The sequence below is a fragment of the Aedes aegypti genome, chromosome 2, assembly GCF_002204515.2.
Source record: "Aedes aegypti strain LVP_AGWG chromosome 2, AaegL5.0 Primary Assembly, whole genome shotgun sequence".
In the NCBI taxonomy this organism is placed as follows: domain Eukaryota; kingdom Metazoa; phylum Arthropoda; class Insecta; order Diptera; family Culicidae; genus Aedes; species Aedes aegypti.
The window spans coordinates 28,956,094-28,968,139 of NC_035108.1; the positions used below are offsets into that span (position 1 = coordinate 28,956,094).

Sequence of the window (12,046 nt, forward strand, 5' to 3'; positions counted from 1 at the left end):
ATTTTGAAAAATGATGAATTGAGTCAGAAGAAATGAGAAAAACAGTGCAACAATGTCGTCCACGCCATTTAATAGTTGAGTACACTAATACTAATTTTTCGTTTTAATTTTTCCTTGGCACCATATCAACAATAAAAATTACTATACACATCCTGATTAACTTGTAGGTCAGAATCGAACCAATCGCGACCTCTTACCACAGCCGATACGATAAAATTGAGATTGAACAAAACGTACATAAAAAAGCGTTCATGTTGAATATTCATCAAAGGAATAAACTCATAAACTTTTTCATGGTTTTTCATCAATTACCGTAATTTTGGGTGAAATTGATCACTTTTCACTGTGTTCCATGTCTGTTTTCTATGATGTTGCCAATTCCAAAAAACTTAATGCAGGAAAACAAGTACGACGATGAGCCTAATTGGTTTATATACTCAAATTTTCATACAGTTGTGATTTTAGTACTGAAAATCGTCTCTAAAATACAAAATCAAGGAATTCCATTTCGGGGTGAAATTGATCACCTGTCAAAACATTATTGTTAGTTTTGAAAACAACTTTACTTATTTAATTTGGGCCTCCTGAATCCAAATATGCTTGCCAAATTCTTAACAATGCAAAATTTATGGAAATAATAAACAATTAATTTTCAACAATACCGCAGAAAACGCCTAAATGTAGGCAATTTCCGAAGGAATCTTCTGATATCTGTGAAAAATTCATTTGTTACAACAAAATGAACAAATTGGTACGAATTTTGATGATAAGATTCGTTTTGGGGATATATTTCAAGCATCCTTACAAATTGACAAACTTAATTTGATTTTAAAATAATTGTTTACTGCCCAATGTTAATATGAATATTTCCCGGTTTGAGTAAGTTCCTCCATCCGATTCACTTTATACCGTTTTCTCCTGTGTACATGTGGCTCAACTAGACAGACAACTTGAGAGTTGCGTATTCAAATTATAATTAGCCGCATTGAAGATTAATGGCTTATTTACACCGACGAATTGTATCAGAAGATGAAATAATGTCATAACAAAATTGGGGGGTTTCAATAAGGGGCTGCTGCCATCGTAAAATTCAGTCTGCTGGCGATTAATGGATAGGTTTTAAGACGCTGCTGTCTTACATCGTAATGCTTCATTAAGGAGGGCGTGCTTTCGCCATCTGGCTGAGTTAATTATTGTTTGATAATCGATGCATGCGATGATTTTTCTTATTGATTTGAAATTGCAATTTATACTGATATATTGACATTTGAATTTTAATAAAAAAAATGCTTCAAGTACAATTAATCTTGAATCTATGAATCTATGAATCTATGAATCTATGAATCTATGAATCTATGAATCTATGAATCTATGAATCTATGAATCTATGAATCTATGAATCTATGAATCTATGAATCTATGAATCTATGAATCTATGAATCTATGAATCTATGAATCTATGAATCTATGAATCTATGAATCTATGAATCTATGAATCTATGAATCTATGAATCTATGAATCTATGAATCTATGAATCTATGAATCTATGAATCTATGAATCTATGAATCTATGAATCTATGAATCTATGAATCTATGAATCTATGAATCTATGAATCTATGAATCTATGAATCTATGAATCTATGAATCTATGAATCTATGAATCTATGAATCTATGAATCTATGAATCTATGAATCTATGAATCTATGAATCTATGAATCTATGAATCTATGAATCTATGAATCTATGAATCTATGAATCTATGAATCTATGAATCTATGAATCTATGAATCTATGAATCTATGAATCTATGAATCTATGAATCTATGAATCTATGAATCTATGAATCTATGAATCTATGAATCTATGAATCTATGAATCTATGAATCTATGAATCTATGAATCTATGAATCTATGAATCTATGAATCTATGAATCTATGAATCTATGAATCTATGAATCTATGAATCTATGAATCTATGAATCTATGAATCTATGAATCTATGAATCTATGAATCTATGAATCTATGAATCTATGAATCTATGAATCTATGAATCTATGAATCTATGAATCTATGAATCTATGAATCTATGAGTCTATGAATCTATGAATCTATGAATCTATGAATCTATGAATCTATGAATCTATGAATCTATGAATCTATGAATCTATGAATCTATGAATCTATGAATCTATGAATCTATGAATCTATGAATCTATGAATCTATTAATCTATGAATCTATGAATCTATGAATCTATGAATCTATGAATCTATGAATCTATGAATCTATGAATCATAAAGGTCTCGTGGACTTGTTTCGAAGCATTCTTCCGTAACGTTTCATAGATGGTTCCATTGTTTTAAAAAAAATCACTCGTTCAAACTACCCATGTAGAAAACATAGCTGTGTTTGGTTTTCAGCAGTAAATCTTATTTTTCTCCTCTTTGGTTTCAACGAACGGTATTACGTGAAGAACCAGAAAAAATCCAAATCAAATTAAAACATCTCGTCGTACATAAAAAAACTGCATTATTATTACCACCACTTGACCGCGCATGGCCAGTCATAAATCTTAAACGACTAAAACCGCGAGATCAAGAGCCGCCAAAATGGTGAAATACCCGAGCTCAGCAAAGACATAAACACTGCGAGTACTCGACCGCTTTGACTTCGGCGCGGAATTTTCAGCGGAAAAGAGGAAGCACAGGAACCGTTTTTTGTAAACATTCCAACAAATTTCGTCTGTTTCATGTGTTCGTGTGAGTAAAAACGTGCAGTCAATAAGGTGTTGAAAGTGTCTCACAATTAAAAGATGCCTATGTCTCACAAAACGTTGGTAATAAACTACAGTTATAATTTAGTGTGCTTTCCTGCGGCCAATTTTCACGTTTTCTCATCGTCGTCGTGTGACTACTGCCATCTGTTTCCAAACAAAACGGTTATAACAACTGTTCACTTTGAACCAAACGTCTAAAAGAGATCCCTTTTTCTTCCCTAAAATCGCGTCTTCGTCAGACTTTGGCGAAGCGTACTCCACCAAAGACGAAATCCTTCAGCTCTCGTCGGCCATCAGCCGGAGATCGTCGATAACTGCAGCACAGCCCCCATCGCCTCCTGCTTCGTACCGTCCCGGGGCCGAAGCCGAATGTGTTGGCCCGGTGGCGAAGCACCATCATCACCACCTGCACCAGCAGCATCCATGTGAAGCGATCGAAAGCAGCCACCTGTTGTACCGCTATCAACGATATCAAGACCTGAGCCGCCATCAGCAGCAGTTGCAGGGCAAAGACGCCGAATCCGACGGGTCCAAGGTAAGTGCAGCTGTTTTTTCTCTCTAATTTTTAAGTAGATACATATATCAGTGTAGTATATCGGGTTGTCGACGCCGAAACGGTTCGTTACGTCGATGTATAGCCATCTACAAAGCAGGGCAGGTAGCGACTGAGTGTATTAAAATAGGAACATAAGACTACAGACAATCAAACGTCACTCTCTCATCATAGTTCATCGACCACCTTTTAACGGTCGATTGAAATATATAGGCCTTTTCATGTGACAGATCTGTCTATACATTTGTTTACATCGGTGGAGGACCGGTGCTAACACGGGCCTGTCATTTTCATAGAAGAACTGTCAAAGTGCTTCCCGATCAGCTGATTTGAGACGTCATGTGAATAGGTCTATGGCACCGCTCACTTCATTTTTGTTCGTGTTTGACGTTTGCACACTACCGCCATCTAATGGCTTGTCGGTCAAACACACAGATTTTACCATTGGACGTACATGTCTCGTGGCAATTGGATTTCATATATGTTGTCAAAAGGCTTGAAACGTCCAAAAGTAAAGGATGAAAAAGGAGATCAAAATGAAACCACATGAAACCGAACAGTAACCAAAACGGTATCATACATAATAAAAAAAAACGAATTATTTGTTCGGCGAAGCTGATCAGCAGGCGGTGAAGAGTCAGATTGGAAATTCAACCGCCAGGTGGTGCTAATAAAAACCATCTTCCATCTTCTCTATCTCAAGGTTATTATCAGCCAAAAGGCTGGTGTCTTCAGCAAAGATGCTCAGCAGATAGAAGACTATCTGGAGGTGAAAAATCTAATTGAGAATTCATCCGCTAGAAGATTGGTGGTACCAACATTATTGGGAATTGATTAACTGAGTGGCACTGAATGTTTAAAAAAGTTACTAGCACCGCCTAGCAAAAACATTCCCGGATAGATTTTCCACCACTCAGCCCTGTCGTCCTGCTTAGTCGCGCTTAGTCGACGACTAAGAAGCTTTTCTCAGATTTTTTTTTAGAATTTTTCACCTGAGGTCATAAACATAATGTGCGCCCATAATCATAAATATGCGGTCATAAACATAATCTAGCGCCCCATAAGATATCAATCGAAATTTCCAACCTGTTCCTTCCAACGATCTGGAGTAATTTGACCCTATTTCATATAGAATAGGAGTATATTACCGCGCTGTATCAACGCCCCAGAGTAATTTCACCATATCAATGGGTCGGTAGAACATCGATTGAAAATTTCAGGCTTTATCAATACCCTAGAGTAATTTTACCTTATTCTACGTAGATCAAAATTGAAAACTCTAAGCTGTTTCAACGCCCTGGAGTAATTTTACTTTGTCCCATATAGATCCGTAGTATCCTAACGCCCTGTATGACATCATTAAAAATTCAAGCTTTATCAACGCCGAAGAGTAACTTGACCTCCTTTATGTAGATGCCCATCTTTACGCCCCACATCATTTGAATATTCCAAGCATTATTAACGCCATGGAGTAGTTTGGACTCGTGTCATGTAAATCAGCTGCATCTTAACGCTCTGTGAGACAATATCAAGATGTATAAACGCCCTTGACTCATTTGACCTTGTCTTACGGTTGTCTCAGGTGCACCTCAATGCTCTGCATGGATTAAAAATTCCAATCTGTATCAATGCTTTAGAGTAATAGATCAGCTACATTTCAACGCCCTGTAGGACATTATTTAAAAACTTCAAACTATATAAATGCCCTGGATTAATTTTACGTCATCCCATGTAAATCAAGTGCAGCTTGACGTCCTGTATGACATCAATAGAAACTCCAAGCTCTATCAACGCCCTGGAGTAATTTGACCCATATCGATCGAATACATCTCAACGCCCTGTAGGACATCAATTTAAAATATAAAATTTATCAACGTCCTGGAGTAATGTGACCTTTTTTTTTTTTTTTTTTTTTTGAAAGCTTTATTAGTATCATTCCAAACATTACATTCATTTCTTATATCTAGGTGTTCTGTGTTATTTGACAACACTATCATCCTAATTTGGTAAAACAAATTTAAGATTTAATTAACATTTTGTTAACAACATATTACATTTCATTTGCCGTAGCAGTTCAGTTTTTTTTTTTTACAGGTGAGTTGATTTCACCTGCTTATAAGAGAAAAAAAAATGTTTTTAATATACTTAACCTAACTTAACCTAAACATATAACGCATTAATCGTGGCAATAGAAGATTGTAACGATTTTTGCCTGAAATTATTAATGATTGTATTTGACATTTGTTCCAATGTTTCAACATTGGATATTCTATGTAACTCATTGGTACTATACCAGGGAGGAAGCCTCAGAATCATTTTCAAAATTTTATTTTGAATTCTCTGCAGAGCTTTCTTCCTGGTATTACAACAGCTAGTCCATATTGGTACAGCATACAACATGGCTGGCCTGAAAATTTGTTTGAATATCAACAGCTTGTTCTTAAGACAAAGTTTTGATTTTCTATTAATAAGGGGATAGAGACATTTTACATATTTATTACATTTGGCTTGTATGCCCTCAATGTGATTTTTGAAAGTTAAATTCTTATCTAGCATGAGCCCTAGATACTTAACTTCATCTGACCAATTTATTGGAACCCCTCTCATCGTGACAACATGTCTACTTGAAGGTTTCAAATAAAGAGCTTTTGGTTTATGTGGGAATATTATTAGTTGAGTTTTGGAAGCATTAGGAGAAATCTTCCATTTTTGCAAGTATGAAGAAAAAATATGCTTCGTCCTTTGGCGGAGAGGCCTGTGTCATCCGCAAACAAAGATTTTTGACATCCCTGAGGTAGCTCAGGTAAGTCAGATGTGAAAATATTGTATAATATTGGTCCAAAAATGCTGCCTTGGGGAACACCAGCTCTTACAGGAAGTCTTTCAGATTTGGAGTTCTGATAATTAACCTGAAGTGTACGATTTGACAGATAACTTTGAATTATTCTAACAATGTATGTTGGAAAATTAAAGTTTTTCAATTTTACAATCAAACCTTCATGCCAAACACTGTCGAATGCTTTTTCTATGTCTAGAAGAGCAAGACCAGTAGAATAGCCTTCAGATTTGTTGGAACGGATCAAATTTGTTACACGTAAAAGTTGATGAGTGGTCGAATGTCCATGGCGGAATCCGAACTGTTCATTGGCAAAAATTGAAGGAGTAATGTGACCTAATTTTACGTAGACCAAGTGCATCTTTACGCCCTGTTGGACATCAATTGAATTTTCTAAGATTCAATAACGCCCTGAAGTGATTTGACCTTGTTGCATGTAAATGAGCTGTATTTTAACGACCTGTGGGACAAATGTCAAAATGTAAAAACACTCTCCACTAATTTGACCTTGTCTTACGTGGATCAGGTAAATCTCAATGCCCTGTATTGATTGATTATTTCAATCTGTATTGACGCCTTGGAGTAATTTGACCTTGTCTCACGTAGATTTTAGATCAAGTGCATATTAACGCCCTGTAAGATATAAATTGAAAATTCCATGCTGTATCAATTTGGACTCGTGTCATGTAAATCAACTTCATATTAACGCCCTGTTTGATATCTATATTCCTTGTAGATCAGGTGCAACTTAACCCTCTAATACCCAACCCCGCCTTTAGACGGGGTACACTTTGGAATTTTGTGTATTTTTTTCGTAGCTCGGAAATTAAAATGATTTTATTTTTGGCTTAAACCTTGACTCATAACACGCATATAAGAAAAGTTTTTTATGATTTTTGAAACTTATTTGTATTATTGAAAATTGTTAGAAAAATTGTATTCTTATATAACCTACAAATGCCTGGGATTCATTTAACGTGTATTATGAAAAATCGTAATTTTTATATTTTTCTACGATCAACCTATCACAGAAGAAGAGCCTGATGGAATTGAAATAATTTCAAAACTGTTTTTTCCGTTAGTTACACGGAAAATAAAAAATGTTCCAGAAAAAAATTAAAAAAATCATATTTTCAAGAGTATAGTAAAAACTCAAATTTTTATTATTGTTAAAAATTAGTAACCAGAAGAGGCTTCAAGAAAAAATTTAAAAGGATAGGGATGTTCAAAAATAAAAATAATAAAAATCAAAAATCAAAATTCATAAATTTGCGAAGAAAAATAATTCATTGCCCAAACCGTGTTTAGAATGGTTTTAGATAACGAAAATTAATATTTAGATCGAAAACAAAAATTTGGGTATTAGAGGGTTAATGCCCTGTATCCATTGAAAATTCCAAGCCATATCAACGCCCTGGAGTAATTTGACCTCATTCCTTGAAGATCAAGTACATCTCAACGCCCTATAGGATATCAATTAAAAATTTCAAGCTTTAGCAACGCCCTGGCCTTATTCAACGTAGTACAGAAACATCGCTACGCTTTGTATAACGTCAACCGATCAAGCTAGATTAACGGTCTGAAGTAATTTGACTTTGATACAAATTGATCTTTGCGAGATCTGGAGCATATTTACGCCTTGTTGAAAATAAATAGAAATATCTTAGCAGAATTAACGCCCGGGAGTAACTTGACTATATTCTTTGAAGATCAGGTGCATTTTAACGCTCTGATTGATGTCATCTAAATTGTCAAAATATATCAACGCCCTGGACTAATTTGTTCCTTTCTCACGTATATTAAGTAAATGTTAACGTCCTCTAGGACGTCAATAGAAAATTATAGCCTTTTCAACGCCCTGAAATAATTCAAGCTTATCTTATGTAGGTCAGGTGCATTTTTACGCCCTTCAGGGAATATTCCAAGCTGTGTTACCGCTCTGGAGTATTTTGGCCTAATTCTATGTAGATTAGGTACAATTTTACGATATGTAGGGCATGAATCGAAAATTGTTGAACATCAATTGCATGTTAAAATGTGCATGCATTCTGAACATTATCAACACCCTGGAGTAGTATGACCTTATCCTATGAATATTTTTCAATCTGTATCAACGCCCTGAAGTGATTATACTTTGTTTCGCGTAGATCAGTTGCATCTGAACGCCCTCTAGAAAAGCAATTAAATTGTATTTGCTTTATGTCCTTAACTAATGTATATCAAGTGAAGAGTAGTAGTAGTTTGGTCCTTTAGTTACGTCGTCTGCTCTTGTGGGAACGAGCGATGCAATTAGGATCAATGTTGATTAGCGTATTGTGTATGTCCAGAAATTCATTTATAACATTGGTGAATTATTTCCGTTTTATATGTTGTTTATAATATCTATATTTAGTCTCATATTATTTTTCCATACTATTCATCAAACAATTTTGCTACTTTTCCTCGAATGTCGTTTCCGCGAATGAAAGTTCCTCGAAAAACCCTTTTTCTCGAATCTCATTTTCCCGAGTGAAGTGTCACTTCGAGAAGTGATGCAGTCCATGAAGGTGCAAAAATAGTTCTCAGAAACAGGATGCGTACAAGATGACTGGTCAGTTCACTACTCTGAAATGTAGAAAGTCGTGAAACGGGATACTGAGAACAGACATTCAAAGAACTGACGTTCGAGGAAACGACGAGGAAACAATATTTATTACGATATAAAAGCATTTGTCTACAGGGCTGTATGCACTTGATCCCTAGTATTCGGTATTATTAAAGAAATTATTGGTTAAATTATCTCGAGACATCCTTCGATGAAAGCACGAGATCATTAAGGGGCCCAAGACCACTCGCGAACTTTGATAAAATATGGTAAAGTTTAAAGCTGAAAAATTATATATACTTATATAACACAGCGCAGCAAAAATGACATTTTTGCGTGTCTCAAGGATCAAATTATGTGTCTCTAGTAGATTTGGGGTTGCTGAATCTGATGCCGTTCTCAGAAATTTCCCAGCACGTCACAATTTTTAGCTACAGGTCGCCAAAGTTGTACAAAACATTGATTTTATCTATGTTTACCTAAAATTTGAAGTATATTTTATCAAACTTTTTTGTCATCTTATCCATCTAGCATGCAAAAGAGGACTGAAACTTTCATTTTAGATGTATTTTGATTGAAAATGCACGATTAAATTTAGATTAAACCGATTTTTTCAATATGCTTGTAGTCTCCATACTAAATTCTTCGTTTCTCTTATATGGCAAAATACAATACTTTTCTATACCATCAAAAAATAACTTTTCCGGGTCGAAAGTATTACAAACTTTGATGATAAGTGTTGTTACACACATAAAGTTTGAATTCTGTGGCAAATTAAGTAAATAAATTGCCTTACAAGCTGGCAAACTTGCATGCAAGTTGGCTGAAATAGTCAAAAGTCGCATTTTCAACAACCAATATCTCAAAAACTAGACGTGCTATGATATTTCTGTAAACGGCAATGGATTCAGCAACCCTTTATTAAGTAAATAGAGGTATTTTGATGCTGGAGACAAAAACGTGTTCCGCAGTGTAATATATGTTCTATAGACAGTCAGTTCATACCCTTGTTTATTTTGGACCAATAATTTTCATGTGATAGTGATAAACTTTCATAATCAGGTATACGCTAAGAACAGTATTTTCGTGTTTTAAAATTTGATGAAATTAGTTTGTAAATGGGACCCAGATAGCCGTAGCGGTAAACGCGCAGCTATTCAGCATGACCAAGCTGAGGGTCGTGGGTTCGAATCCCGCTGGTCGAGGATCTTTTCATAAAGGAAATTTTCTCGATTCCCAGGGCATAGAGTATCTTTGTACCTGCCACACGATATACGAATGCAAAATTGGTCAATCGGCATAGAAAGCTCTCAGTTAATAACTGTGGAAGTGCTCATAAGAACACTAATCTGAGAAGCAGGCTTTGTCCCAGTTGGGACGTAACGCCAGAAAGAAGAAGAAGAAGAATTAGTTTGAAACCCTTCTGTAACTGATACTCGGCAATTACAAGATCCACTAATATATCTAACGTAAAACTACAAAAGATAAACCATAGCGAAATACATTGATATCCCGAGAAATTGTTGACTTTTTTCATTTTGATATCACTTCAAGAGCGATATTTCATTTTTAATTCAAGCCATAATATGGCTGAAAATCGAACAACTTTTCTTAAAGTAAAAAAGGCAGTTCAAACGTTCTAGATGTTCTGCTTTTAGAAAACTTAAAAAAAAATCTTTGTACACTTAATTATTTGATTTTTTTTTTAAAGGAAAATAGCATATATTTCTATGTTTCGAATGTTTGAACGTAAAGTAATATATGAATACGTTACGTTCAAACATTCGAAACATCGAGTCCTAAGTAATAATTTATTTATGTCTAACATTAAACCTTTTCTTTGCATTCTAGTCAAGTCTACAAATTTTCCTAGTCTTACATGGCTGAGCATACGCATAATATTTCTTTAAAAAAATGTTTTGAGCTATGGTTGAGTAATTATCGCTGAAACGCGGTAACCATAGGCATATTTTAATATAATTACAGTTTGCATCGTAGTTCGCTTGAACTTTAGAAAACTACAGGAGAAGCGTTTTGATAAACTTAAACTGCTGGACCCTAGCCTGACAGTTTACAAAAAGCTCAGTTTTTGATAAATTCTTTGTATTTCTTCACGTATCTCTCTTCTCATATATTCGCTGAAACACAAATCAATCTTAGGGGCATCGCATGGAGAAAAGATATAGTCCAATTTAAAATAATGTTGGCGACCATTTTGAATTTGGCTCTATCTTGATTTTTTTTTTTTCAGAAAGACGTATTTCACCGTTAGCGCTTCGTTTTGAATTCTGAGATCAGCGTCAAAAAGCTTAGAAAACACTGATTTCGAGCAGCTGCAAAACTGTCCTATAATATTTACCAGATGAACGAATTTCTAATTAAATGCGAATATGATTTGTACAATGCCATTTTGTTCTTAGTCAATTTATCAAAAAATAAATAAATACAATATCAAGTAATTAAAAAAATCATACAATTGTCAAAATTATGCTCTTCACTTTGAGCTAACGGGCAGAATGGTACCAGAAACATATATGGTCGTTACTCGAAAAATGTTGCATCAATTTGCTTAAATTTTTCACAATTTTGTTTAAAAAGCGAAATGCAATAACAATATATTGTTTTAAAAGCGAAATGCCGAACACAAAAAAAAATTTGAAATTTGAGGCAGACACAAAAATTTTTACAAATAAACGGTTCGATGTGGTTATTGGATTGGCATTAGATGATCCGTTTAACACTGAGTGATAGGTTCTACAAGACTGAGTTCATTTCATGGATTAAGATTTTTTTTAAAGGTCACATTGAAATAGTCTTAGTTGTTAGAAAATAGTCACATAGCATTTACAGTAGTAAAAAAGGTATTGTTATAGTAGATTCAATTGATACAAGGACAAAATAACTATCACTTTTTGCATTAGCAAATTTTTCAACTAAATAATATTTGAGCCCATGTACTTAATCTCTTGATTCCATATATTAATATAAATAGCACACAAACTTAATACGTGCAAATAAATATTGGTTTTCGTTTGTTTAGGAATGTATATTGAAGTATTTGTGATATTTGTAATTTTTATATATTAAAATGTAGCTAAGGGTTTTTGGATTTCCGTTTATGATCTGTATAGACTGAAAGTCGAAAACCATAGCAACATAACCTCCATCCTAGTTGATCCCTTTGCATTAAAATAGTTGTGATATTTCTTATGCGAAGACATCATTAACGCCTGGGAGTGAAAGCGCCCTCTAGGCCATAGCAACGCCCCCCTTAAAAAGGGACGACTAAGAAG

The 12,046-nt window shown here is 34.5% G+C and overlaps 1 protein-coding gene across 1 annotated transcript in view; it reads left to right on the forward strand.

The window, feature by feature from the left end:
- The first annotated feature begins 3,019 nt into the window (after positions 1-3,019).
- The window catches only part of LOC5578167 (obscurin), a 206,626-nt gene continuing 197,599 nt past the window's right edge, over positions 3,020-12,046 (forward strand). Inside the window, 1 exon segment of the mRNA XM_021840377.1 lies at positions 3,020-3,315. The gene's annotated coding sequence lies outside the window, so the exon portion shown is untranslated.